We start from the raw sequence: 25,987 nt of genomic DNA on the forward strand, positions 1-25,987 counted from the left end.
GTTTCCATTGTTTCCCCATCTGTTTGCCATGAAGTGATGGGACCAGATGCAATGATCTTAGTTTTCTGAATGTTGAATTTTAAGCCAGCTTTATTTATCTGAGATCCCACAGAGTCAAAGCTGTACAAGAACAATGGCAAATCTCGCTTTTGAGTTTTAATAGAAATTAAGCCATCTGTGGATGGCAAGTGTGTGCTGATGATTCAGTTCTGTTCTGTCCTGAGTTTGATTTTTTCCTCCCTGCCCATCTAGGTGTAAAGGTCTGCTTGCATCTGACACACAAATCTCTGAATCTCCTGGGTAAGTGAACTGTATTTAAATCCTCAAGGCACTCCTCCTGTGACCTTCAGGAACACAGGTTAGGACCTGAATCAGTTGGCCATATTTACTCCTAAAATTTCTAGATTTTGTATCCTAAATACTAGGCTTCACATGGCACTGTAAAAGTGGTTTTTAGTGCTTACTTGTTTTATGTAAAAAATAAACCCATTTTGTGCTTTTTTATTTTCTAAGAAATGGTGACACAAGGAATGATGCTCAAGGTGGTCTTGGAAGAAGCAACATCTTAGGCTTGTTTGTTTTATAGGGATGCTTCTGCAGGATTTCAAGTCATGACGCTGGTATAAAGTGTTGTAAATTTCCAGAACATTGGATATAGTTGTATAAAAAATGGATGAATAAAAACTGACTCAAAAATAAATCCAAATGGGGTGCTTCAGGTTATGTGGAGTACTATATTTTCTTCCCTAGCCCGGCTCTATTGTTGTAATGTCCTACCATCTAGAAGAGCCTCATATTTTAAGACACTACCTTAAAAATACTCGTGCTCTATACCCAGACTATCGCAATTATGCAGTAAGATTAATGAATTCACAGGCTGCTTCTAAGAATTTAATGGCTTCTTAATAGAATAGGGTGCACACACAGCTAGACTACTACGACAAATCATAAAAGCTTCTTAATAAGAAACCTCAATTAGTTAATTAAAATTTGCTAATTGAAAATTCTAAGAATAGCATGTAAAATATTCCAGACCTCCAGATACAGCAATAAAACATGTATCTAACACACCCGCCAGACAAGTCCTACGTATCTGTGCAGCAGGAGACCATGGTCAGTGAAATAAGGAATGAGAGGATAGGTCATCACACAGAAACCTTGAGAGTGGCCTAATATATCAGGAATGAGAATTGGAAATTATTATTATTTATCACACGGAGCAGGTGCAAGGAATGGGGGTCACCTTTCTTAATCTACTCATATGTATCTACTCCTCTTATTCTTTACAGATTCATTGCTCTGCAATGGCATATAGGCATATTTAAGAAATAATGCATGAGTTTTACCAGTTTGATATACTTTCACATTTCTTGATGTTCTGAAAGGATGAATTTGATATTCAGGATAGTTCTACAAGAAAAAGCTTAAAATACACATCAAGGTGGCTGATGCTTAGTTTCTGTTAAAGAGCAGTTCGAATGTTGTAAGGGAAGAAGTGCCTTCTAAAGCAAGTAGATAAAAAACATTTTTTGAAATGCCCTAGAACCAGCTCCAAGTTCAGGAGAAAGAAGGAAGGGTGACAACAGGGCTATCAGATACAACTGCCACCGTCAGGTCGGCCCGGTGTGCACGCAGGGTGTCGTTCCACCACCCGGAGGCTAGATCGTATAGCCCATCTGATGCCACCCTGCCAACAGCTCTCGTGGAACCCACAGCCCAGCTGCCAACAGCTCTCTGGAGCCCGCAGCCCAGCCTAGGTTCTCCAATACTCTCTTGTTGTGAACCTGAGGGTCCAGATCCATGTGACCCATTATTCACCACAACTTGTGAATAATGTCAAATGTTTTCCATTTGCACCGAATCTTAGAATTTGATTTTTCAGTCCGGCCTGCATCAGACAGACCCACCCTGCTGTGTCTAAGTCAGGTCTCCTCACAAATAATTTTGGGAGAGAAGGGGGAATGGACGATGATAGGGTGGGTTGGGGGAGAGAATTGAGCAAAGAACTGAGTTGCAACTTGCTCCTAGGAATCAGTGTAGTGTTGACAGAAACAGGACTGTAAAAGCAGTAACAGGAAAAGTGAAAGAGTGGTGGCAGAAGAGTGACTGTAGCAGTAATACAAATGACACCAGCAAACATTTGGGGAGATGGCGATCGAGTGTTCACAACTACATAGACGTATTCGTTTTCATTTATTATCCTCATGATACAGGTGAGAAAATTGTGGCTCTGAGGTTATAATTTAACCTAACTGCCACAAACTAAACTGTAGAGTTAAGGTTTTAATTGAGATGTTTCGGATACTTTGTAGTCATACTCAGGGTCTTCTGGACAAATCTCAGGAAATCCCTCAGCCATTTATTCTTCCATTCCTTTTACATGGAATATTATTCTCTTTCCTCACTAGCTGGCCAACTTCTATGTATACTGCAAAGCCCAACTTACTTCTCCCTCTTCATGAAGCTTCACTGATGACTTCAATTCCTTTGAAGTCATAGCACCGACCATTTGAGCTACTAGGCACAATGCCCTACTTTGCATTTTATTTAAGTTTCCATGGATGTCATCCTTCCTAAGCATATGGACCTCATTTTCTAGTTTTTGTCTCCCATAAAGTACTTAACATTTATAGGCATATATTATTTGTATTTTACAGATGATAAGGCCAGATGACTCCAATCAGTGCTGGAATGTAAGGAGGGTCCAAAGTGGGGTTGGAGTGCAAATACTATAACCTCATCATCTACTTTATTCAGCTAAAAATGCATTTGAATCCCTCAATTCTTCTCTTCAGAAAAGGCATACATCTGTGAGCAACTTTCTAACAAGAAAAAAGAAAACAAATTTCAGAACCTAAATTAGGTTCATTAGATTCACATTTATTTAACTCAACAGCCTCTTCATTGGAGATTATTATATAGTTAACAATCCATGCATCTCTTTTAAGCCACATGACTGAAAGTACCCCGAAAGTCCAGCAGTGGCTATTTACTTCTCTGGGGAGAGAACCTCTGGTTTTACATGCTAATTTTTAGCCTGTGTATTGCTCCTTTCTGGGCAGTGGGGGCGGGGGCGGGGGGAGGTTGCTGCACTTATCTTGCTTATGACGTTTCTGTACATTATAGTCATTTGGGGATAACCTATGATGAACAGCATGAAACTTGGAAGGGGCCCGATACTAAACGTGACAAGGACTGGTAGGCTCAACGGTTTCAGGTGGGCTTTGCCGGTGTGGTCTGCAGCACACAAAGAAGTTATACTGTGGCCTGAGGTGCACGCCAGCCTTACTGTGCGCACATCCTGGGCAGCAGAGAGAGCTGAGGCTGCTCTGGCTGCCCTAACAATCGTGGGTTGGCGATCTGCAGAATGAATCTCTGAGAAGCCTGGTAGAAAGTACAGCTGCACGAGAGTGAACTCTGGAAGGAGAAAGCTGGGCTTTCAGGAGAGACCTGGGAGGCTATCAGCACCTTTTCACCTCAAACTGTTCCCCCTGCTCATGACCTGGCAGAAAAGTCTGCTGGGAGGTGAGCACTGGTGGCAAGTAAGCAGAAAAGGAAGAAATCATCAGGGGTGAGTCCCTGGGAGATCCTGAAGGCAGGAAGAACGGATAACAGGCACAGCTGAGAACCAGAGGAATCACAAAGAAGGATGACAGGCAAAAGACAGCTGGCGAAAAATTAGGGCATCACAACGGGAGCATGAGAGAGAAGGCAATGGAGCAGTCAACTGTGTGGCTAAAACCTCTTCATCAGAACAGAAACCTGGCATTGGAGGACTGTCTTCTGTGGGAAACTGAGAGGAAAAAATGCCAACTATCAATTATATAGTGCTTACTATTGATATACTCCAGGCACTGTTCTAGATGCTTCCATGCATTATCTATCAGTATTTACAACGGCCCACAGGATAGCTATTATGACCCCTGTTTAACAGATGAGGAAAACTAAGCCACAGAGAGGTTAAGTAACTTGACCAAGGCTACACAGCACATTAGAGGGAGAGATGAAATTTGAAACCAAGTCTGTCCCCAGAGGTGTTCTTAGTCATTCAGCTCTACTGTCTCCCATGGAGAAGTTACATGTGGTGACTTGTATGTGTGATATAACCAGCTGAGGCGGGACTCTCAATTCTGACTGCTGTCCGAGGCTGGTACGTGAAAGTGAGCAGCACAGGAGTGACTTGGCCCCAGTGACTGCCCTGAACCACCTCATAACTGAGAGAAACTGTTTTTAGTCTGTCACCAGACACATGCTCAGGAATGCTGGTGATGACATTAAACACTTTACTTTTCAGGAAAATATTCCCTACAAAGAAAGCTGACTGTGAGAGCTAATGATGGCAGGAAAGATGGGTTATTGCATGATTACAGAAGAATTCACTCTTGGATAAAAAGACTGGAATGCTGGCTTGGATCTTTGATATGGACGTGTCCATTAGACATTTTATATAGAACAAGGAAATGCTATTAAAACCCCAGTAGGAGCCTGAGCCGGGGGAATGCTGTACTTTAATTGTAAGCCTGGATGATGTGATTTAAGAATCTAAAGATTCAGGATGCTTGCAGGATCTTTCCATCATGGGTACCAAAGATTTACTGTAATCACCCAGAAGCAGAATGCTGTGCTGGGTCGGTGTGAAAAACCCAAGTTCAAATCTCAGCTCACTACTGGTGAGCTTTTCAGCTTCAGTTTCATTTATAAAATGAAGGCAGAATCTCAGCCATAATGATAGAATATTTAAATAATAATTGTAAACCTTCCTGCTTTCCGTACATCAACTTCTGGTTGATATGAATTCCTGACAGTCTTCAGGAATTCATGTCCCAAAACTTGATTTACCACAAAAATGGACTGTCCCACTTATTGAGAATTTACCAGATACGAGACAAGTGGCACAGAAAAGGAAATATGTGGCAATGTGTGTGTGTGTGCTAACTCATTTCAGCTGTGTCCAACTCTTTGTGATCCCATAGACGTAGCCTGCCAGGCTCCTCTGTCCATGGAATTTTCCAGGCAAGAATATTGGAGTGGGTTGCCATTCCCTTCTCCATACGTGGCAGTAAGAAGTATCAAATAATTTTTCTTGAACATTTTCTGATTGTGAATGTGCTTAACTTTGTTGACCCTATATTAGAAAAGGGTGAGAGTGTTCATGGAGGTATCTGGAGAATTACCATGAGGCCCAGAGCCTCACATATTAAGAATCCAACTGGCTCTGATGACTAAGTGGTTCACAACCTTCCCCAATCCAGAGTCAAGACTTGCTTTTCTAAAAACAGAAGGCTTTCATACTAATCCTGAAATCTCCAAGGGACAAGGGAAACCAAAGGGATCAGAACTGGTGGATACAAGTTATATTTGGAATCCCATCCTGCATGCAGAACTAACAAATCCACGGAAGAAGGCAGCAGGCTTTGCCAGGCCATAAATTAATTACCTTTAATGGCCAGGCTTAGGGTGAAAGCAAATAGACAAGCAAGCGCTTCCCTATCTGCTGTCTTCATTGTGGCATTTACCACTAGAGTTAAAATCACTTTTAATCAGCCAGAAAGGCAGTTGTTTTTTAAAACAGTAACATGCTGAAGAGAGAATTTCCCCTAATATTGTAAAGAATTTGAACTTTGGCCCTGGTTGTGGAATAATCCTACATACGCCTATCTGGAATAAAAAGCAAATCTTTCCTGTCCCCTTTAAACCAATAGGCTAAAGTTCCTCAAAGGTGAACATAAATGATTCTCTCCGCCATCTTTTTAAAAACATCACTGTACAGGGTTAGCATTCACTTTTTAAATTTAATAAACCTAGCAAACTGAAGCACAGTGAAGTTTTCAGAACTGGGAATTCAAATTCCAAAGTACATCATGCTTTGAAGTGGGATTCTTTGGGGTTGAGTTTTTGTAAATCACGGTGAACACAGTAAAGACTGCAGTTTTTCTGGGGAATATATTCTCATACAAGAAAGGTCTTAAAGATCTGGATAACCACACTAGAGCCAGACATCCTGGAGTGTGAAGTCAAGTGGGCCTTAGGAAGCATTTCTATGAACAAAGCTAATAGAAGTGATGGTATTCCTGCTGAGCTATTTAAAATCCTAAAAGACGATGCTATTAAAGTGCTGCACTCTATACATCAGCAAATTTGGAAAACTCAGCAGTGGACAAAACTGGAAAAGGTCAGTTTTCATTTCAATCCCAAAGAACGGCAATGCCAAAGAATGTTCAAATGACCATATAACTGTGCTCATTTCACAGGCTAGTAAGGTTATGGTCAAAATCCTTCAAGCTAGGCTTCAGCAGCATGTGAACTGAGAAGTTCCAGATGTATAAGCTGGCTTTAAAAAAGGCAGAGGAACCAGAGACTAAATTGCCAACATTCATTGGATCATAGAAAATGTAAGGGAGTTCCAGAAAAACATTTACTTCTAGTTCACTGACTAGGTTTTGGCTGTGTGGATCACAACAAACTGTGGAGCTTTTCCGCTGCTGCTAAGTCACTTCAAGTCGTGTCTGACGCTGTGTGACCCCACAGACGGTAGCCCACCAGGCTCCCCTGTCCCTGGGATTCTCCAGGCAAGAACACTGGAGTGGGTTGCCATTTCCTTCTCCAATGCATGAAAGTGAAAAGTCAAAGTGAAGTCGCTCAGTCGTGTCTGACTCTCAGCGACCCCATGGACTGCAGCCTTCCAGGCTCCTTCATCCATGGGGTTTTCCAGGCACAAGTACTGGAGTGGAGCTTTCCTAGAAATGGGAATACCAGATCACCTTACCTGTCTCCTGAGAAACTTGTATGTGGGTCAAGATGAATAACAGTCAGAACCAGGCAAGAACAACAGACTGGTTCCAAATTGGGAAAGGTGTATGACAAGGCTGTATATTTGTCACTCTGCTTATTTAACTTATATTCAGAGTACATCATGTGAAATGCTGGGCTGGATAAAGCACAAGCTGGAATCAAGAATGTTGGGAGAAATCAACAACCTCATATATGCAGATGATACCACTCTAATGGCAGAAAGTGAAGAGGAACTAAAGAGCCTCTTGATGAGGGTGAAAGAGGAGAGTGAAAAAGTTGGCTTAAAACTCAATATAAAAAAAATCAAGATCATAGCATCTGGTCCCATCACTTCATGGCAAATAGAAAGGGGAAAAGTGGAAACAGTGACAGATTTTATTTTCTTGGGCTTCAAAATCACTGTAGATGGTGACAGCAGTCATGAAATTAAAAGACACCTGCTCCTTGGAAAGCTATGACAAACCTAGACAGCATATTAAAAAGCAGACACATCACTTAGTCAACAAAGATAAGTATAGTCAAAGCTATGATTTTTCCAGTAGTCATGTACAGATGTGAGAGTTGGACCATACAAGAAGGCTGAGCACTGAAGAATTAATGCTTTCAAACTGTGGTGCTGGTCAAGACTCTTGAGAGTCCCTTGGACTCCAAGGAGATTAAACCAGTCCATTCTAAAGGAAATCAATCTGAATATTCATTGGAAGAACTGATGCTGATGCCAAAGCTCCAATACTCTGGCCACCTGATTCAAAGTGCCAACTCATTCAAAAAGATCCTGATGCTGGGAAAGATCGAAGGCAAGAGGAGGAGTGGGTAGCAGAGGATGAGATGGTTAGATAGCATCATAGACATGAATTTGAGCAAACTCTGGGAAGTAATGAAGGACAGAGGAGCCTGATGTGCTACAGTCCATGGGGTCACAAAGAGTTGGACATGACTTAGCAACTGAACAGCAACAAAATATTCTCAGATATGGCATTTTGCAAACTTAGTTTCATTGGTTACATCAATGAGAATTTTAGGAGTATAAAAATAATCACCTTTCTCTCTATCACAGCTAAATTTCAATTAACCCCAAATTTGAAACACTACATCTTGGTGACTGTGTGTTTCTACCTATTAAGAGGATCAGAGCTCATTTTTGGAGGAGAAAACACTTGTTCTGTATTTCATTTTAAATTCTGAATTGCCTGTCCCTGGTTCCTTCAGTTACTCCTATTAAGTGAAAAGGGTGGCGTGTCGGTGGCTGTCAATCCTGGATCTTGCACAGGTTTCAAATGTGTCATAAACAATCCTACAAGTGATAGTATCTGGACTAGTGTTTGTAAATGACTCCATTTTTAACAAAATGAAGTAGGTTTAAGTCAGCCTCATGCGAACAGTACTTTCTTGTAAACATTGTTTAAGTGGAGAATAATGCCTACACATGAACACGTTACTCACGTACACATAAAACAGTGATGGCAAATGCAGATTTCTGTAGGGCTTCACCCAGACCAGGGGACCCCAGCCTCCAGGATCTAATGCCTGATGACCTGAATTGGAGCTGATGTAATAATAATGCAAATGAAGTGCACAATAAATGAAATGTGCTTGAATCATCCCGAAACCATCCCTCTCCCTGGTCCGTGGAAAAACTGTCTTCCACAAAACCAGTCCCTGGTGCCTAAAAAGGTTGGGGACCACTGACCTAGAGACTCCTCCCTGAAATGTTTTGGGGTTTAGCAGAAATCTAAGTTTTCCCTTGGGAATGTGTAATGAAGATAATCATGCAAATATGCACACTGGGACAGAAGTTGGAGACTCACTGGCAAACAGCATCCCCTTCTGAGAAAAGGTCATATGAAAATAATCTAAAAGGGAATACTGGCACAATGAAAGTCTGCTTCAGCGTAATTTATAATCATGAGAGCTTGTAAGCAGTCCTCATGACAAAATGGATGGCATGTTTCTGTGAATTCTACCCTATGAAATAGTACGTGATCATTAAAAAAAATTAGTAATTTTGAAGATGAAGCAACATGGAAAAAATGCTCACAAAATAACACAGTTAAATGTGTGTCTCGATGACAACCTTTCATAAATGCCTATAAAATTAGAATGGGACACAAAACATGGAAAGAAATACACATCAAGTATTGTGCCAGAAGGGTAGGAAATAAATGATTCTGCTCTCGTCCACCATTTTTAAAGCTTATTCTAGGATTTCCTTAATAACTGAGAAATCCAGGTTTTCTTTAATGGTCTACACAGCTTGCTAAAAAAAAAAAATTTAAAGGAGCTAAGTAGGAGATGACTAAAGAAACCAAAGGAAAAAGGAACCAACCTCTTCTGGTGATCACGGATCCTACTTACATGGCTGGTTGGGTCACATTCAGATGCCAATGATGGTAACTCATAAGTCTGTTAGTCCTTAAAATACTGGCTAAAATGCTGAAGCTAATCTCAAGAAAATTCATTAAAAAAAAAAAAAAAAAAGGAAAGAGGGAGGCTTTCCCAGTGTATCTTGTGGTCTGGAATTTATCATGGAATCTGTCTGTGAGTGTGTGGACTATGTTCGCATGTGTTTCTTTTTTCTAACACTATCAGCATGAGAACGACAAGAAAGGCACTGCAGATTTTTCAGAAGAAGCCAAGACAGCTGTGACAGCTACAGGGTTTCATTTACAGGCCACTGACACTGCACATTTCAGTACATATCAGACTCAAAGGTTAAAATATGTACATACTGCTCTTCAGCACTAAATCCAAGCAAAGATCAAAACTCTTTGACAGTACCAAATTGTTGCATTTCTTATTTTTTCACATTACTGTACACCGAAGATAACTTGGCTCTATGATTTTTTTTATAACACAAATAAGTAAACAAAATGTCAGGCATCTAATAAAAATGCATCCGTTCTCTATGCAAAGTCTAAGATAAAGGAGAACTTGGTGACTGGCATTCAGGGAAGATCTGAACATGTTTATTCTTATCGCCAATTGTCCCACACAGCATAGATACATATGTTTTCCTTATAGCTAATGTTAATACACATAAATGCCTATCATTCAAGTCTTCTGACATCTCAAAACTACTGCTTAAGATGAATAAGGGCCATGAATCAAAACATCCTTAAATTTCCCCCAAATCTGACTACAAGAAGAGGCAAGTGTATCTGTTTAAAAAATGTTATATTTCTACATGACACATCTTTTTAGAGTACCTGTGAGTATATTTAGTATATGCAGGCTGATTAACCCTTCTTGATCTTTACTCCTGACAATAAAGCAAAGATCATTGTATTTTATAAATCATGAGCACATTTGAATTTGGTAAGTCTAAAGACTAATGAAAAAAGAAAGGAAAACAAAGCCAAAAATCATAAATCCTTCCTGACTAGAAGGCATTCCTCTCTTATCCCTAAAAGAAATTCATTCCCTCACATCTTGTTTGAATTTAACTTCTGAAGTTCGTCTTGTTCCATCCCTAGAACAAGTCAGGCGGCAGAGTATAAAGATATGACTGCATGAATAAAAACACATGACCAGTGCGGCCACTGCACACACTAAAACAAGATGGGACAGGAAAATATGAACTGTCAAGTGACATGTCGCTTGGACACATATGTTTCTGCAGTTTGTCATGTATTTCCAATTGGAAAGCTACTGGATGGATCTAAATTCTCCTTCCCCTGCAATTGCAAAACATGAAAATGTAATCAGGAAAAGCTAACGCTTTATGAGCAGCATGCTGGCATCACTTTTCAGTTCTAGAAGATTGGCTAAAAGAAAAAGTATTCAACACATTAACACTATACAGTACACTCAGGAACTCTACATGGAAGGGCATGACAAACACAATGCCAGGCTCTTCCGAGAAGGTACCTTGTACAGATGCTGGGTTTGAGTTTAACTTGGGAAGAGAGTGTAATCCCCACCCACTCTTTCTTACAGCAGCCTTACATGATTTATAGTATTTTTATTGCAAATACAGTAATGAAACCTCACTTTGTGCAGATTGAAGTGGTGATGAGGGAATCGAGGTGGTTTGGCAATGGATGGAGGTGGAGAGTGAGATGCAAAATTCTATTCCTGTCACAAGTGAGAAAAACACAATTCAAGCTGACCCTGGACACGGTTATGTTCGTGGGCGGCAGCGGGGTGGGTGGGGTGGGGGAGGAGGGAGGAAAGACTCCTAGAAGGCAAGGGCACCCATGACATATGGAATGTGGCCAGGCCTGTAATGAGATGAAATCCATAAAATGCATTATCCCTTCTCTGAGCCTCTGTAAATACAGAGGAGAAGCAGGATAATAGTCTGCCACGATCGTTAGTGGTGGCCAAATCTCTCTGGTGGGAAAGGCAGGGTTATTTTCACGCTTTTATATGAGTCGAAGCTTTTGAATAAACAAAATTCTTCGGAAACTCTCAAGGGATGATCCTGACTGTCTGACCTTCCCGTGGTACCCTGCCTGGAAAGTCCTCTCTTAATGCCTTTCGGGGTCTGGGATTCTGATCTCGTATCTTGGGAAGCAGTGCGAGCAGTGAAGATGAGGTAGCAGCTTAAACTTCCAGCTGCTTAAGTTCAGAGAAGAGAAGAAAATGGGCCGGGACACCCAGGTTAACTGCAAGATGGTATAGATTGCACAATTCTAAGGAGCTGGGCTAGTCAAGTTCTATATCAATCCCAAACAGAGATCTGAATAGGCCCAATTAACATTTCTTATTTAGCCTCTCACGTTAGACTTCTGCTCTTTTTGAGAGGATGGGAGGGAAGTGGGAAGCTGGTGGGAGAGAGAGGCTGTTAAAAAGACAAGAGGGCCAGAGACCTGGCAGCATACTTCTTCTCTCCTTTCTACCCTCTGGTTCCCTATTCTTCTAGAACCTGTGGGAGTTTCACAGACTGATCACAAACAGGGAGAAAGAAGGAACAAGTCTAAACACTGGAGGATTTTTACCCCTCAGGAACCAAACATTTATCCAGTCATTCAGTTTCAAACAAGGGACTCTATAATGTATATGAATGATTTGTTCATTGTTCAGTGGGGTCTGGGGCTATAAATCTTGGCTTCCAAGCTGGATCTCATATTCAGTAGCCTTTTGGAAGGGATTCCAGAAGACAACTTGGAAATTTTATACTTCCTTCATGTGTTGAAAAGACCCAGCCCTTTTCTGACTGTACCATGGCCCTATTACATGAAAAACAGGGAGCTATCACACTAGTCATTCATCAATACCATCTGCCATGTTTTCCTTAATATTAAATTGGCAGAAGTTTTTTATGATAATCCTTAATGCCAGCAAGGAAATAGTGAAACATTCTCGTTCACTACTGGTAAGGATCAAAATGACTATATCCTTTATGGAAATAATTTTATCAGTAATTTACTGATTATAAAGTAAAGTTATCAGTAATTTACTGATAATTTACTGTATCGGTAAACTGTAAAGTGTTCAGTCTTGAATCCCATTCTAGAAACAAGTCAGATGTAATCATGGCATCATTCACAGCACTGAAAAATATAAGACCATCCAATGGTCCAACACAGGAAATGGATGAATAAATTCTAGGTAGTAGTGCTGCCAAATGATTGTTTCAAAAAATATTTAGAGACTAAAAATGTCCAAAATAAACGTAAGCGGGAAAAGTAGAGACATAATTCTATGTATGGTATGATTCTGGAAAAATATGCACAAGAAACAAAAACTGGAAGAAAATACCCAGAAATACTAACTGTGGTTAACTTTGGGTGAAGAAAGCTAAGGTTTATTATCTTGTTTATTTTACTAAGCTTCCACTAAGATAATTTTTTTTCTCTTTACAAAAGTATTACTTTATTAAGATACTGAATCAAACAGATGAAAATTATAACAACAGAATATGCTTTTAGGTGGTTAAGATATTTAAGCTGGCAAAGATTCATAAAAAATTCTAATTCCCATTGAAGATAAGGAAGGGTAGAACAGACTCTTAGCATCCTACGCTGGAACACATTTCTAGAGGAGGTTTTGCTGAAAATTTATCAAAATTTCAGTTGTACACATCTTCAGACTCAGCAGTTCTCCTGACGGACATTCATCCTAAGGGAATAACTACAGTAGTGTGCAAAAGATGTAAATTCTGGCTGTTCATTGCTATACTGTTTATGCATTAACAACAACAAAAAAAGAAAGAAAACTAACTAAATGTTCATTAAGAAAGGCCTGGTTTACATAAATTTAGAGTATGGCACCCCACTCCAGTACTCTTTCCTGGAAAATCCCATGGACGGAGGAGCCTGGTGGGCTGCAGTCCATGGGGTCACAAAGAGTGGGACGCGACTGAGCGACCTCATTTTCACTTTTCACTTTCATGCATTGGAGAAAGAAATGGCAACCAACTCCAGTGTTCTTGCCTGGAGAATCCCAGAGACAGGGGAGCCTGGTGGGCTGCTAATTATGGGGTCGCACAGAGTCGGACACGACTGAAGTGACTTATCAGCAGAGTAAACCTATATGTAGATTAATACATACCCACTGTGAAGAAAATTGAGCCCTGAAGAATTGATGCTTTTGAACTGTGGTGTTGGAGAAGACTCTTGAGGGTCCCTTGGGCTGCAAGGAGAGCCAACTAGTCCATTATAAGGGAGATCAGCCCTGGGTGTTTTTTGGAAGTAATGATGCTAAAGTGGAAACTCCAATACTTTGGCCACCTCATTCGAAGAGTTGAGTCATTGGAAAAGACTGATGCTGGGAGGAACTGGGGGCAGGAAGAAGAGGGGACGACAGAGGATGAGATGGCTGGATGGCATCACTGACTCGATGGACGTGAGTTTGAGTGAACTCTGGGAGTTGGTGATGGACAGGGAGGCCTGGCGTGCTGTGATTCGTGGGGTCGCAAGGAGTCGGACACGACTGAGCGACTGAACTGAACATACCCACTTTAATGATAATCTATAGCTACATTTATTAATATATAATTATTTCTACAATGAAATTTATTTAAAAAGGGAAGGATATAAAAATGGAGTATAGAGTATGGTCCATTTATATATTACACTCTTTATATGTGTGTACATGTAAACACAAATTTCACTGTGGAAATATTTATACATTAATAAGTAGAATATACAAAATCCTGGAAGAACATGGGCCAAAATCCTTGTATGGTGTGGAATGCTGTGTATGGTCAGAGAAGGCGATGGCACCCCACTCCAGTACTCTTGCCTGGAAAATCCCATGGACGGAGGAGCCTGGTAGGCTGCAGTCCATGGGGTCGCTACGAGTCAGACACGACTTAGCGACTTCACTTTCACTTTTCACTTTCATGCATTGGAGAAGGAAATGGCAACCCACTCCAGTGTTCTTGCCTGGAGAATCCCAGGGACGGGGGAGCCTGGTGGGCTGCCGTCTATGGGGTCGCACGGACACGACTGAAGCGACTTAGCAGCAGCAGCAGCTGTGTATGGTGGTGGACATGTAAATGATGTTTCACTTCTCTTTTATACCATTCATTGGTATGTAAATCATTAACAACAAGAATGTATTGACTGCAACATTAAGATTTCAAAATGGTTTAAAGAACACTGAAACAAAAACTGGTAAACACACCTCCAGTTTAAGAAATAAAATGCTACCAACCCAGATGAAGCCCATTCTCTACTCCCTCCATGGTACCCCTGCCTCCAGAGACAACTGTGATCCTGGTTTTCATAGTTCGCTGTGCCGTGCACTTCTTTACACTTTTATTATGTACCTCTGTATACTTAGGCACACTGTTTTTACTCTCAGGAATGAAAAGCTGTTCTCACGTTTTCAAAGAAAAACCTGACATAGTTGAGCCCTCCTGAAGCATGGCTTTGGGCAGTGGGTTAAAACCACTAGCAGAAGAAGATGTATATGAGGCTCTGGGAGACAGCAGTGGCGGAGACACTACAGGTTCCCCCGCACTGGCCACATCCCTCCCCAAGATTTTGGCGGGAAGAGCTCAGACACACCTAGAGGGTTCTCTGCTTGGGTCCAGGTGGAGAAGACAGAATACACTGATCCCCTTCTCATAGTTTTCTGACTGCCCACCCCTTCTTATAGCGGTAAAGGCATGGATTCAACAGACTCTCACTTTTATTTGTAAAGAGATGGACTAAAGTCTTCTTACCAGCCATTTTTGTGGATGCAAATCAGCCAGAGTGTTTTTAAACTACCTTATTATTGCACAGCAATCTGGAAAAACATAAGTGACAAAGCAAAATTTTAAAAAGTCTAATTTTTTGAACATATAGATAAACACTTGAAAGATAAAAGCAGTTTGTTGATGAAATCTAAGTGCTATTTCTATTTTTAATTCTTATTCTTATTTTAGCGTTTTCATACACCAAAAATAAAGAGGTACCAAGGACCAAAGATAAGTTGCTCTCAATACCACCAGACAACCAGAAGAATGACTAAAACTAAACCTGATGCGGATGACAGTACAGTGTTGATGAGTACACGAAGCAACTGAAGGCTCCTTCCTAGCCTGTGGGAGAGCGGTGTGGTTCAACTGCCAGTAAAAACTGTTTGGCTGTTTCTAACAGCTTAATAATACATACTACATACATCAGCAATTCCACTTCTAGAAATACACCAAAGAGAATGCTGTAACCACAAAAAGACTGGTATGAGAATGCTGACGACTCTCTACTTGTAATAGCCAAAGACCATCAACAAGAGAATGGATAAGTTTAGTAATCCATAAAATGGAAAACTATACAGAGAGCAAAAACAGATTAATTCATTCATTCATAGCATGGATGAATCTCAAAAGTACACGTTGAACAAAAGAAACCAGATACGATTAAATGGAAATTTAATGGAAGTCCACATGAAATTCCTGATTGATTTGCATTACTATAAACAGTATCAGTTTATACGTAACAGAATGATCCACAACTCACAGTTCACATAATACACTTATTAACGGATGGGAAGAGATGACAGCCATGGGCAAAGCTCTTGTTATTTTGAAGGCATATCAGGTGGAATTCTAGAATGAGGACCTATCTTTTCTATTCAATATCTTTTAGGGGCTATAAGAATGCTGCGTGACCTATGGGGAGAAAATGAAGGGTTTACAATAGTTTTTCAGGTTAAAATTAAGATTTCTTTGACTTTGATATTATACGTAAGTATGTGCATGCCCCTTTAAAACTCTAGAAAATAAGACTTGATGCCTTAGTCCTAGAGAAATCTATGTCAAAGATCATAACATTTTTTAAAGGGTAAATGAGCTAAGAGAGTAATGTGCCTTTATTAATTAAAAGCATTCCAGCTTTGAGTTTTCAAAAATATGGCTGCCATCTAGCAAAGATGAATGTGATACAGAAACCAGCTTTCCATCATACTTGTTTGGCCCAAGAGAACTGTGCATCACTACTGTGGCTGGTGTTGAACACAATGATAAAATGGGCAATGAATGAAAGAGGCATGTGTGCATGGGCACAATGAAGAACAAGTCAAAGCAACTTGCCGGCTTATTTGCTCCAGATGAATCTGCCCTAATAATGACAATGAAAAAAATAAATCAGCTTTGCACCAACAATGGATTCTATTTTTCCTGGAAGACAAAAGCACAGAGGCACGTGCAGTTGACACACACTGCCAAAGAACACTGCGTGTTCCTTCTCTGGTTGTAGGGACAATGACACCAATTATCCTTTCCAGCTAACCTGAGTTTGGGCAAAAGACAAACTTGGATAGCATCTGACATAATGGGATGGTCATGCAATTTGTTCTGCTGCGAGTGTGGTTTTTCAAGAGGACTGAGTATTGACAGTTGCTAACCTCTCAACCTGAAATAAAAAAATTCAGTTGGCTAAGCCAGGCACAGTCAAGACAACATGTACAAGACACTGCTGAGAAGGCAGGGACAACTCCAAAAGCCGGATTCAATTTGTGGTCTTGGCATGCTGGATCGTATCTCATTAGAGGAGAGAAGGTTGGCAAGAACTGATTGTACACTGGCCCCATCACCTGTGAATTACATGGGCCCGTGTTGTCACCTTAATGTGCACGGAAATTTCAGTCATCACGGAAAGGTGGACGCTCAGGGAAGGCTTCTCTGAAAATCATTCTGCTTGTCTGACATCACGTTTACGGCCTGAGCAATGGAACGGTGCAGAGTGAACTGATTGTCAAGCAAAAGGTACTAACTGGCATCAAGGAAGGAAGGAGAGTCAGGACTGCAATGACCAGAGATTAAATTACCACCTGCTCGGGGTAGAATGAAAAATCCTCCTTGCTTGTGGTTTGGATTTTACCAGCACCTGGAAACAATGACATAAAATACAAGCCAGCATTTAAATTATTCAAGTCTGGTAACTGCACATGGTTTGCGTGTCCAATTGAAGAGCTCTATGTGAGTAAATTCTGAGCTGTCGGCTTTTTTATTGTTGGTTTTTTTTTTTTTTTTTTTTGAGTATTAAGTTTTTAGATGCAATGTGTGTGAAGCAAGACAAAACAGCTGGAAATGAGGAGACATGGGCCTTATCCTGGAACTGCGTGAATTCCATGTAGTTTTTTGACAGAAACTGTCTGACATCTTTTTACTATGGTATCCAGGTAATCATGAAGAATAAGACTACAGGACAAAGAGATCTGGGAGGTCAAACCCTGAGTCTGTCATGTACTAGCTGTGTGAATGTGGGAAAGTCATTGAATTTCTCTGACCCCTGTAAAAAATTAGGTCAGAGCAATTTTTGTAATAGAATCATGGCTCAATGGAGTAAATGTATAATTCCAGAAGAAATGAGACTACTTTGAATTACTTGTGAAAGTTTCTTGTAAAAAAACTTCTATTATATACATTTTAATTCTTATCATTTGTGCCATGACCTACCTCACAAGGCAGCATGAGGAGTAAAATACATGAAATTCTTTAGAAATGCAAGGTAATAGTATTGGGGTAGGCACCATGATGTACAAGAAAAAGCAGACGTTGGAAGTGCATCATTTTGGGTGCAAGCTCGCCTCTAAAAGCTACTTAGTAACAGTGACAACTATCTGAGATGTTCTTAACCTGGGGTCAGTGGACCTAAAGGAGCCATGGATAGAACTCAGGAGATCTTGGATAAAAAGAATATGTTTCACTAACTTAACTGAAACACAGCATTTCTTTCCATTATGAACAGAAGTGACTAATCATGGTATCTTTGCAGAATCTATGATTTTACATCCAAAGTCGTCCAAGATATTTTTATATCACAGTATAATTGTAACACGTATCTCAAAATACAGTTTATACTTATCACTAACTTGAAATTATGTAAACTAGTCACCCAGTGCCTAAGCTCTCTTCAGTCAGTCAGTTCAGTCGCTCAGTTGGGTCTGACTCTTTGTGACCCCATGGACTGCAGCATGCCAGGCCTCCCTGTCCATCACCAACTTCCAGAGTTTACTCAAACTCATGTCTGAGTCAGTGATGCCATCCAACCATCTCATTCTCTATCGTTCCCTTCTCCTCCTGCCTTCAATCTTTCCCAGCATCAGGGTCTTTTCAAATGAGTCAGCTCTTCCCATCAGGTGGCCAAAATATTGGAGTTTCAGCTTCGGCATCAGTCTTTCCAATGAATAGTCAGGACTGATTTCCTTTAGGATGGACTGGTCGGATCTCCTTGCAGTCTAAGGGACTCTCAAGAGTCTTCTCCAACACCACAGTTCAAAAGCATCAATTCTTCAGCGCTCAGCTTTCTTTCTAGTCCAACTCTCACATCCATACATGACTATGGAAAAACCATACCCTTGACTAGACAGACCTTTGTTGGCAAAGTAATGTCTCTGCTTTTTAATATGCTGTCTAGGTTGGTCATAACTTTTCTTCCAAGGAGTAAGCGTCTTTTAATTTCATGGCTACAGTCACCATCTGCAGTGATTCTGGAGCCCCTGAAAATAAAGTCTGCTACTGTTTCCACTGTTTTCCCATCTATTTTGCCATGAAGTGATGGGACTGGATGCCATGATCTTTGTTTTCTGAATGTTGAGCTTTAAGCCAACTTTTTCACTCTCTTTCACTTTCATCAAGAGGCTTTTTAGTTCCTCTTCACTTTCTGCCATAAGGGTGGTGTCATCTGCATATCTGAGGTTATTGATATTTCTCCCGGCAATCTTGATTCCAACTTGTGCTTCATCCAGCCCTGCATTTCTCATGATGTACTCTGCATATAATAAGTATGGTGACAATATACAGCCTTGACGTACTCCTTTTCCTATTTGGAACAAGTCTGTTGTTCCATATCCAGTTCTAACTGTTGCTTCCTGAGCAGCATACAGATTTCTCAAGAGGCAAGCTTTCTTATTTAAGGCCTTAAGAAGCACAAGTTACCATATCACAAGTTCATAATTTTAATATGTTGACATCTACATTTGAATATAATTGGTTTTCTTTGCAATATTATATATTTTAGCTTATGAACTTAAAAACACAATTTTGGGAAATAGTCCATCAGCTTTGCCAGCTAACTAGAGGAGTCCAAGGCACTAAAAAGTCCCACAGCCTCCCTGGGAATTCATTTTCTTAGGGGTACAAGGGAGAGTAGAGCTGTGAGGCAAGGTCATTGTGAGACTACAAATGTCAGAGTTAAGTGCACTGCCCCGTGCCCTGTACACAATAGTTGCCCGACTCTGAGAAGCTAATCTATGCTGAAAATGATGAGCCAAGGGAAGTAATTTCCTGTGTTACACATTTCATTCTTCCTTAACACGATAATTTCAATAAAATTAGCTTTGGTCTTTTAAGGACATAAGGCTGATGCTTTCTCATGATTTGTCTGTGTTCTCTTATTCAGGATGGATGGTCCTTTTTGGTGTTTAGGGGCCCGGCTGGATGGCTGTCCTCTCTAAGTCTGCATTGCTATTGCTGGAAACAACCTCCGCATGGACCAGAGCTGGGTGTCTACTCTGTGAGGATGGCGAGGTCTTTCTGGGGACGTGGGGCTGACCCAGCTGCACTACAGGGAGCCAGCAGACAAGGTCTTGGCTATGGTAGCGGAAATGAGAACAAGTTATTTAGAAACTGGGAACATGAAGCTATTTTAAAGCTTGCCAGTGAAGGGGCCTTCAAAGGCAAGACTAGTCTTTAGGCGCAGCATAATGAACCTCAATGTGAGAAAATTAAGTAATGTTTCAACTTGAGTCCCAAATCAACAGTCTCAGCAATATGAGAACATCCAGCAAAGGGGAGTGCGCAAGAGCAACGGAGGGAAGATTCATGGCTTTCTTAATTAACTCCGAGGTGCTGCACATAAGGGGAAAACGATAAATCAAGTAGATTACTGCCAGCGATCTGAATTTCCAAATGAAATAAGAGAGGTGTAGTGCCTTGAGTCATTTTGTAAATGTGTATGGCAGCGGGTGGAGGGGTATCTCCAAGGTCATCCCTTATGTTAAAAATTCGCCACCATGCACAACAGTCCCTTGATCTCATCTCATACCATAGGCAAAGTACTTATCATGCAGTCAGGTGTGAAGAGGCAAGAAACAGATGAATAAAACATGTACTGGGAGGACAATGTAAGATACACACATTAAAACTATGACTGTTAGACACACACTTATTCAAGACACATTCACTGACCACCTATGATGTAACAGGTCCTATTCCGGAAGCTGACGACAAAGTGATGACCAAGACAAAGTCCCTGCCTCCAGGGAGCTCCCATTCTCCAGGGGGAGGCAGGTACCAACAACAAAGCAATTCATTAAACTGTGATTTAAGGTGGTGGCAAGTGACACGAAGAACAAGAAAGCAGAGTTAAGGGCACAGGGACAGGCGGACAGGGAACTATTTCAGTTGGTGGCCAGGGAAGGCCTGTTGTGCAGCTGATATCTGACCAAACACCTGAAGGGGGAGGCTGGGTAAGAACTGTGTCGAGTTCTGAAGGGAGGGAGTGTGTCCCAGCAGAGGGGCCAAGGGGGACAAGAGCTGGGAGCAGGACTATCTCACGGAGCAGGAGCCGTGCTGGTGAGGGGTGAGGCTGCGAGGTGGGAGTACTCCATCACAGAGGCCTTGGAGCCAAGTGAGGAGTGGCTCATTTTTACTCCATGTAACAGGAAGCCACTGGCAGCAGAAAGAGGCAATCCGACTTAGGTTCTACTAATGAAGAAATACAAGCAAAGAATTCTTGGCATGTAGAATAAACAGGGATTAATCCATGTGGCAGCACTGTTATTAGTGGCAAAAACACAAACACATGCAAACAAATCTGGAAACTAGCTGATGTCCACCAATCAGTAGTGGAAGAGTTGAACTGTTACACATCTGTATCTTAGAATTCTATGGAGGTACTAAAAGAATAAGATGGAGCTATCTCTTTGACCCAGAAAGATGTTAAATGGAAAATCAAGAAGAGACGTGGGCAATTTATATAATTTATTTATTTCAGGCTTTCATTAAAAAAATATTTATTGATTTATTTTATTTGGCTGCACTGGGTCTTCATTGCCGCATGTGGGATCTAGTTCCCGACTAGGGATCAAACCTGGGGCCCCTGCATTGGGAGCATGGAGTCTTAGGACCACCAGGGAAGTCCTCAGGCTTCTGTGTTTTATAAAAACAAATGTTACCAACAACCAAACCCCTGCATACATGTCTGCACCTCGGAGGAATGTGATGGATACCTTCTATGACATTAACATTAGTTACTTTGGAGTAGGAGGACTGGTGGGGAGTTAGGGAGAGAAAAGAGCAGCTATTGATCTTAAATACATTTGTATACAAATTTAAACTTCATGAGTCAAGGTTCACAGCAAAGTATGTTGATGCTATGATTTTGGAAATGGACCTTAGAGGTTTCAACAGTTCTTTCTGGAGCGTGGGGAACCTTCATAAAATAGGCAGCATTAAAAGTCAGCCTTGAAGAGGACAATTCTCACGGCCAGGAAAGAGTGGAGAAAAGAGGAGAATGCAGCAAGCTGAGAACGAAGCATGGAAGGTTTCTGTACCTGATGCTGATGACTGATACTTCTGACCTATCTTCTGATGGCAGCTGGTACTCAGGGTGGAGGCAGGCAGGGAGAATAGTGAGTTCTTAGGATAATCCAAAACAGGGAGTTAAGAGCTTCACGTAAGGACAGTAGCAGGGGAACAGTTCAAAAAGGTCATGAGGATGCAGACAGCACAGATCTGGCACCTGGTTATTTGGAAATGGGAGTGAGGAAACCGATGGGTGGAAAATAATAAACTTTAAGCTTCCTAGGGGTAGGTGTGTGTGGGTGTGGGTGTGTGTGTGTTAGGTGCTCAGTCGTGTCTGATTCTTTGCTACCCCATGGACTGTAGCTCGCCAGGTTCCTCTGTTCACAGAATACTCCAACACTGGAGTGGGTTGCCATTCCCTTCTCCAGGGGATCAAACCCAGGTCTCGTGCATTGTGGGCAGATTCTTTACCATCTGCGCCACCACGGGAGCCCAGTGAATGAATAGGTATCACGAAACAACATTACTAGCCCGAAAAAGAGAAGCCATTTTGGAGGGAGTTGTGAAACAATGCGTCCAGCACTGGATGAGTTGAACCTGCACCAAACACTCAGGTACCAACGGGCAGGTGGAAATGATAACTGGAGGAGACCTAGGACTAGGGGGTCAGAAGTCCTTTCCACAGAGGTGAGAGCTAAACTGTAGGAATGGAGTGAATACCAACGCAACAGCAAAGTACAAGGGACAAAACTTAGGGAGAAATCTGTCTGTGTGGCAAAGAGGCAGGAGAAGAACCAGGATAGAACACGTTAATGGGCACGAGGAGGAAAGGGTTTCAGAAACAGAAAGCAGACAAGGGCATCAAACTCAGTAGGCGAAACAGGGGAAGGTCTCAGGGAAGACGCCATATTATCAATGAAAAGAAAACAGAAATGGACAGGGAATGCTTAGGATAGAGCAGATCTTAGGATACATGAAGTGTGACTAAATGAAGCCAGACATTAAGAGGTTTGAGGCCACAGAGATGAGAGACAGATGTGGAGTATAGGCTGTGGTGCCAGCTTTGCACGAGGGAGAGTAAGACTGAATAGAACATGGATGAAAAATCCAGATGAATGTGGAGATGGAAAAGAGAAGTTGAAACAGGATGCAGAAATGGTCTCTATCTTCTCAGTACAGGAACTAAGATCATCTGCTAAGGAGGGGACTGGGAATTCCTTTAGGAACGCTGGTACAAAGGGAAACACTTGAAACTGACTGTAGTTAAGTTTAGTTGTTCAGTCACTCAGTCGTCTGACTCTTTGCAAGCCCATGTACTGCAGCATGCCAGGCTTCCCTGTCCTTCACTATCTCCCATAATTTGCTCAAATTCATGTCCACTGGGTCGATAATGCCACGTTTACCAAGATGACGGTAAGTTTAGCAAGGTTTTAACTTGGGCTGAAAGCATTAGAGGACTGTCTTGCGGGTCCAGCTGAGGTTAGAACGGCTGTTTGTGGTGGGACACACCGTGCTGCAAGGCACGTTAGTGGTTCTCAGCAGCGAGCCCAGGTAGCGAGGCTGAGACTGGAGACAATGAGTGGGCAAGGTCCCTGGGAGAAGGGAATTCAACTAAACTGGTAAATTCGAAGCTGGTATCTGACAACCAGCCCAAATATGAAGGTAGGTAAGAAAGGAAGGGCTGAGATTCTAGAGGTCTCCAGGTAAATGTGGTACCAGGAAGAGGGCACAAAGAAGTGGGGGCACTAGAGACCCTGATCCACAGGGAAATATCACAGTAGGAGATACTGAAAATATCTTGCTTAGGAAAAAGTCCAGGAAATGAATTCCTACAAATGGGAGAAAAAGAGGAAATCTAAGACTATTTCTAGATGGTTTCAATTATCATTCAATCTCTTTCAATCAGTAAGTCTGAAGATTTTGAAAAAAATGTAATGCTGCTTTGAAATGGACTTAAAAGATGCACAAAAAGAACAGTCACAAATACTGACTGGTAGACATAAGAAAGACTAAAAAATGCCCTGGTATGATTTGAGTTGTATAAGCAGTCTGTTTTAAAATACTGATTGCCTTAACTGTAAATGGTAAGTGAGTTATGCAGGGAGGCCCGGTACCTAAGAAGAGAATCATATTGCGCAGTTCTGCCGAGACTCACCTCTCCAACCATGTGTTTTATGCCAGTAGCACAAGCTAATTCTGTTGGAGCAAGCCAAAATGTCACATAAAGGCTCTTTCCGGCTTCCCAATGTCTCCCGAGAGCACATGCTTCTTGCAAAGCACAGTGAGCGAGGCACACCAGATTACAGATATTACAAGGGAAATTTGGCAGGCAGCCATCATGGCTTTGTTTCAACTGACATTCATAAAAACCTAGGCTAAGAAAATGGTAGCACAATGTCTGGTGTTTGAGATCTGACAGCATGCAACATGTTTACAGCATGCATTAGGCCACAAACTCCAGTCTGGGGCCGGGCCACGCAGCAGAACCTCAGATCTGGTGGACAAAGGAGGGAAATGGGAAAGCATGTCTTGTACTGTAATAAATAGGACTGCTCTCAGAAGACCACAAACAGGTGGTTTCTCACACACACATACACACACACACAAAACCACTGCTTTCAGAAAGACTAAAAAAAGTCAAATGTTTCAGGCTTGTTTGTATAGAATAAATAGAAGGGCAGTACACACTTGGCCAATTACAACATTTTTAATGAGGTTATGACTGACTATAATCTGGCAGAAATGAGTCCAACTGCAACAGCAAGAGTGAGGGTTTGGGGGAATTAGGGGAGGTTTTGGAGTGGGAATGAAAGTGAGAAGAGGAAGAAAGCTTTCATTAAGCGGTTCAGAATCTGGTAGGAGAATTTCTTTAAAAAAAAAAAAAAAAGCATCCAGACTAATTTTGTTTTCATTCAAAACCACCTCTTATTTAGTATATTTTTCCTTTCTGTTCTGGAACACATTTATAATGACTGCTTCTATGTCTTTGTTTCCTAAATCCAACATCTGAGCCATCTCAGGGAGGGTGTCTATTGATTGCTTTTTTGTTATTTTTTCCTTGTCTAAGGGTAAGATTTTCCTGTGTTTTTCATGTCTAGTAATTTTTTATTGTATATTAAACATTATGTATCTTCCTAGTTTCTATGAAGACTATTGATTTTTATTCTAGCAGGTAGCTCAGTTTCAGGCTGATCATGCTGAACTTGTGTAGGCCTACACGTATGCTTTAATAAGGCCATGGAAAGCCCAAAGTGTTCTTTCAACTTTTCAGGACTCACCTCCAAACTGTCTCCTCTGAAGAGCTTACAGAGTCTTGATTTTAGGAGCAGTTAGGGCGTCTCTAGGGCTGGTCATACTCTAGGACAAAGTCCTTATTTCTAATGTGAGTCTTTCTGATGCCTCAGTTAAAAGACCAGGGGGGAAACAGGTTGCTGTTTCCATGCTGGCTAGAATGCAATGCCTACAGGACTGCTTGACCTCTGGTGCGGATGTTCCATTCTCACGGCTGGAGCTGCTGTCCTTTGGTAAGACACAGTCTTACCCTGAACATATCCACCCTCGGCCGTGGACTCAGGAAGGACCCTCATCCAGACTTTTGTGGCCCCTTTCTGTACTGATACCTCATCTCCAGGCCCCTGTGCTACAGGTTCCAGCAGCTCAAGTTGCCCCAACTCTGTTCTCACTCTTTGGGTTCTAGGTCACTCAACTGCAGTAAGGAAACCGTCCTGCAGTGAGCCAGATGACCATGGGGATCACCTCTAAGTTTCTTTTCTCTCAGCAATCAACTTTGTCCTGCCTATCGTCCTCGATGTTCTCCTACTGAGCCTGAAAATCATCATCTCGTCCATCAGTCCAGTTGTTTACGGTGGAAGAACTAGCGATGGCCAACGTTTAGCATACTTTATGCTGTTCTCCATATGGATGCTGAATAAAAGTCATCCTCCACTCCATTTTTATCACATAGCCCTCTCAATGCATGTGGGAAGTAGAGCCTCCTGGTGTCTCATAGAAGTGTCCCTAGAATCAATGATCTATTCCCTCCTTCGTTCCTTATACAAATTCATACTCATTCATTTAATAAACATTTACTGAGAGTCTACTATGAGCCAGACACTGTTCCGGGAGCTGGGGACACAGCTATGGGAGACAGAAAGTATCCCTGCCCTTGTGGAGCGTATTTCCTGGTGGGGACTGTGCTGGCCCTGCTGCAAAACTGTGCTTCCTTTGCAGTTGTTCCTCTAATTACTGATGATAGGAAAAAGGGAGACTCAGCATGGGCAGAATATAAAG

General features: G+C 41.6%; 1 protein-coding gene across 4 annotated transcripts in view; it reads right to left on the minus strand.

Annotated features, from left to right (window-relative positions):
- JAZF1 (JAZF zinc finger 1) overlaps window positions 1-25,987 on the minus strand; it is a 323,385-nt gene that overhangs the window by 114,042 nt on the left and 183,356 nt on the right. Inside the window, exons 1-2 of one of the 4 annotated variants that reach the window (XM_010855403.1) lie at window positions 16,999-18,100; window positions 14,909-14,973 (exon numbers count right to left, since the gene is read on the minus strand). The exons of 2 other annotated variants lie outside the window; for them this stretch is intronic. The gene's annotated coding sequence lies outside the window, so the exon portion shown is untranslated. Of the gene's footprint in view, window positions 1-14,908; window positions 15,039-16,998; window positions 18,101-25,987 lie in introns of those variants that run through there. One more of the 4 variants, XM_010855402.1, reaches the window with a different exon arrangement.

This window comes from Bison bison, unplaced genomic scaffold, assembly GCF_000754665.1.
Source record: "Bison bison bison isolate TAMUID 2011002044 unplaced genomic scaffold, Bison_UMD1.0 scf7180017864364, whole genome shotgun sequence".
NCBI lineage: Eukaryota > Metazoa > Chordata > Mammalia > Artiodactyla > Bovidae > Bison > Bison bison.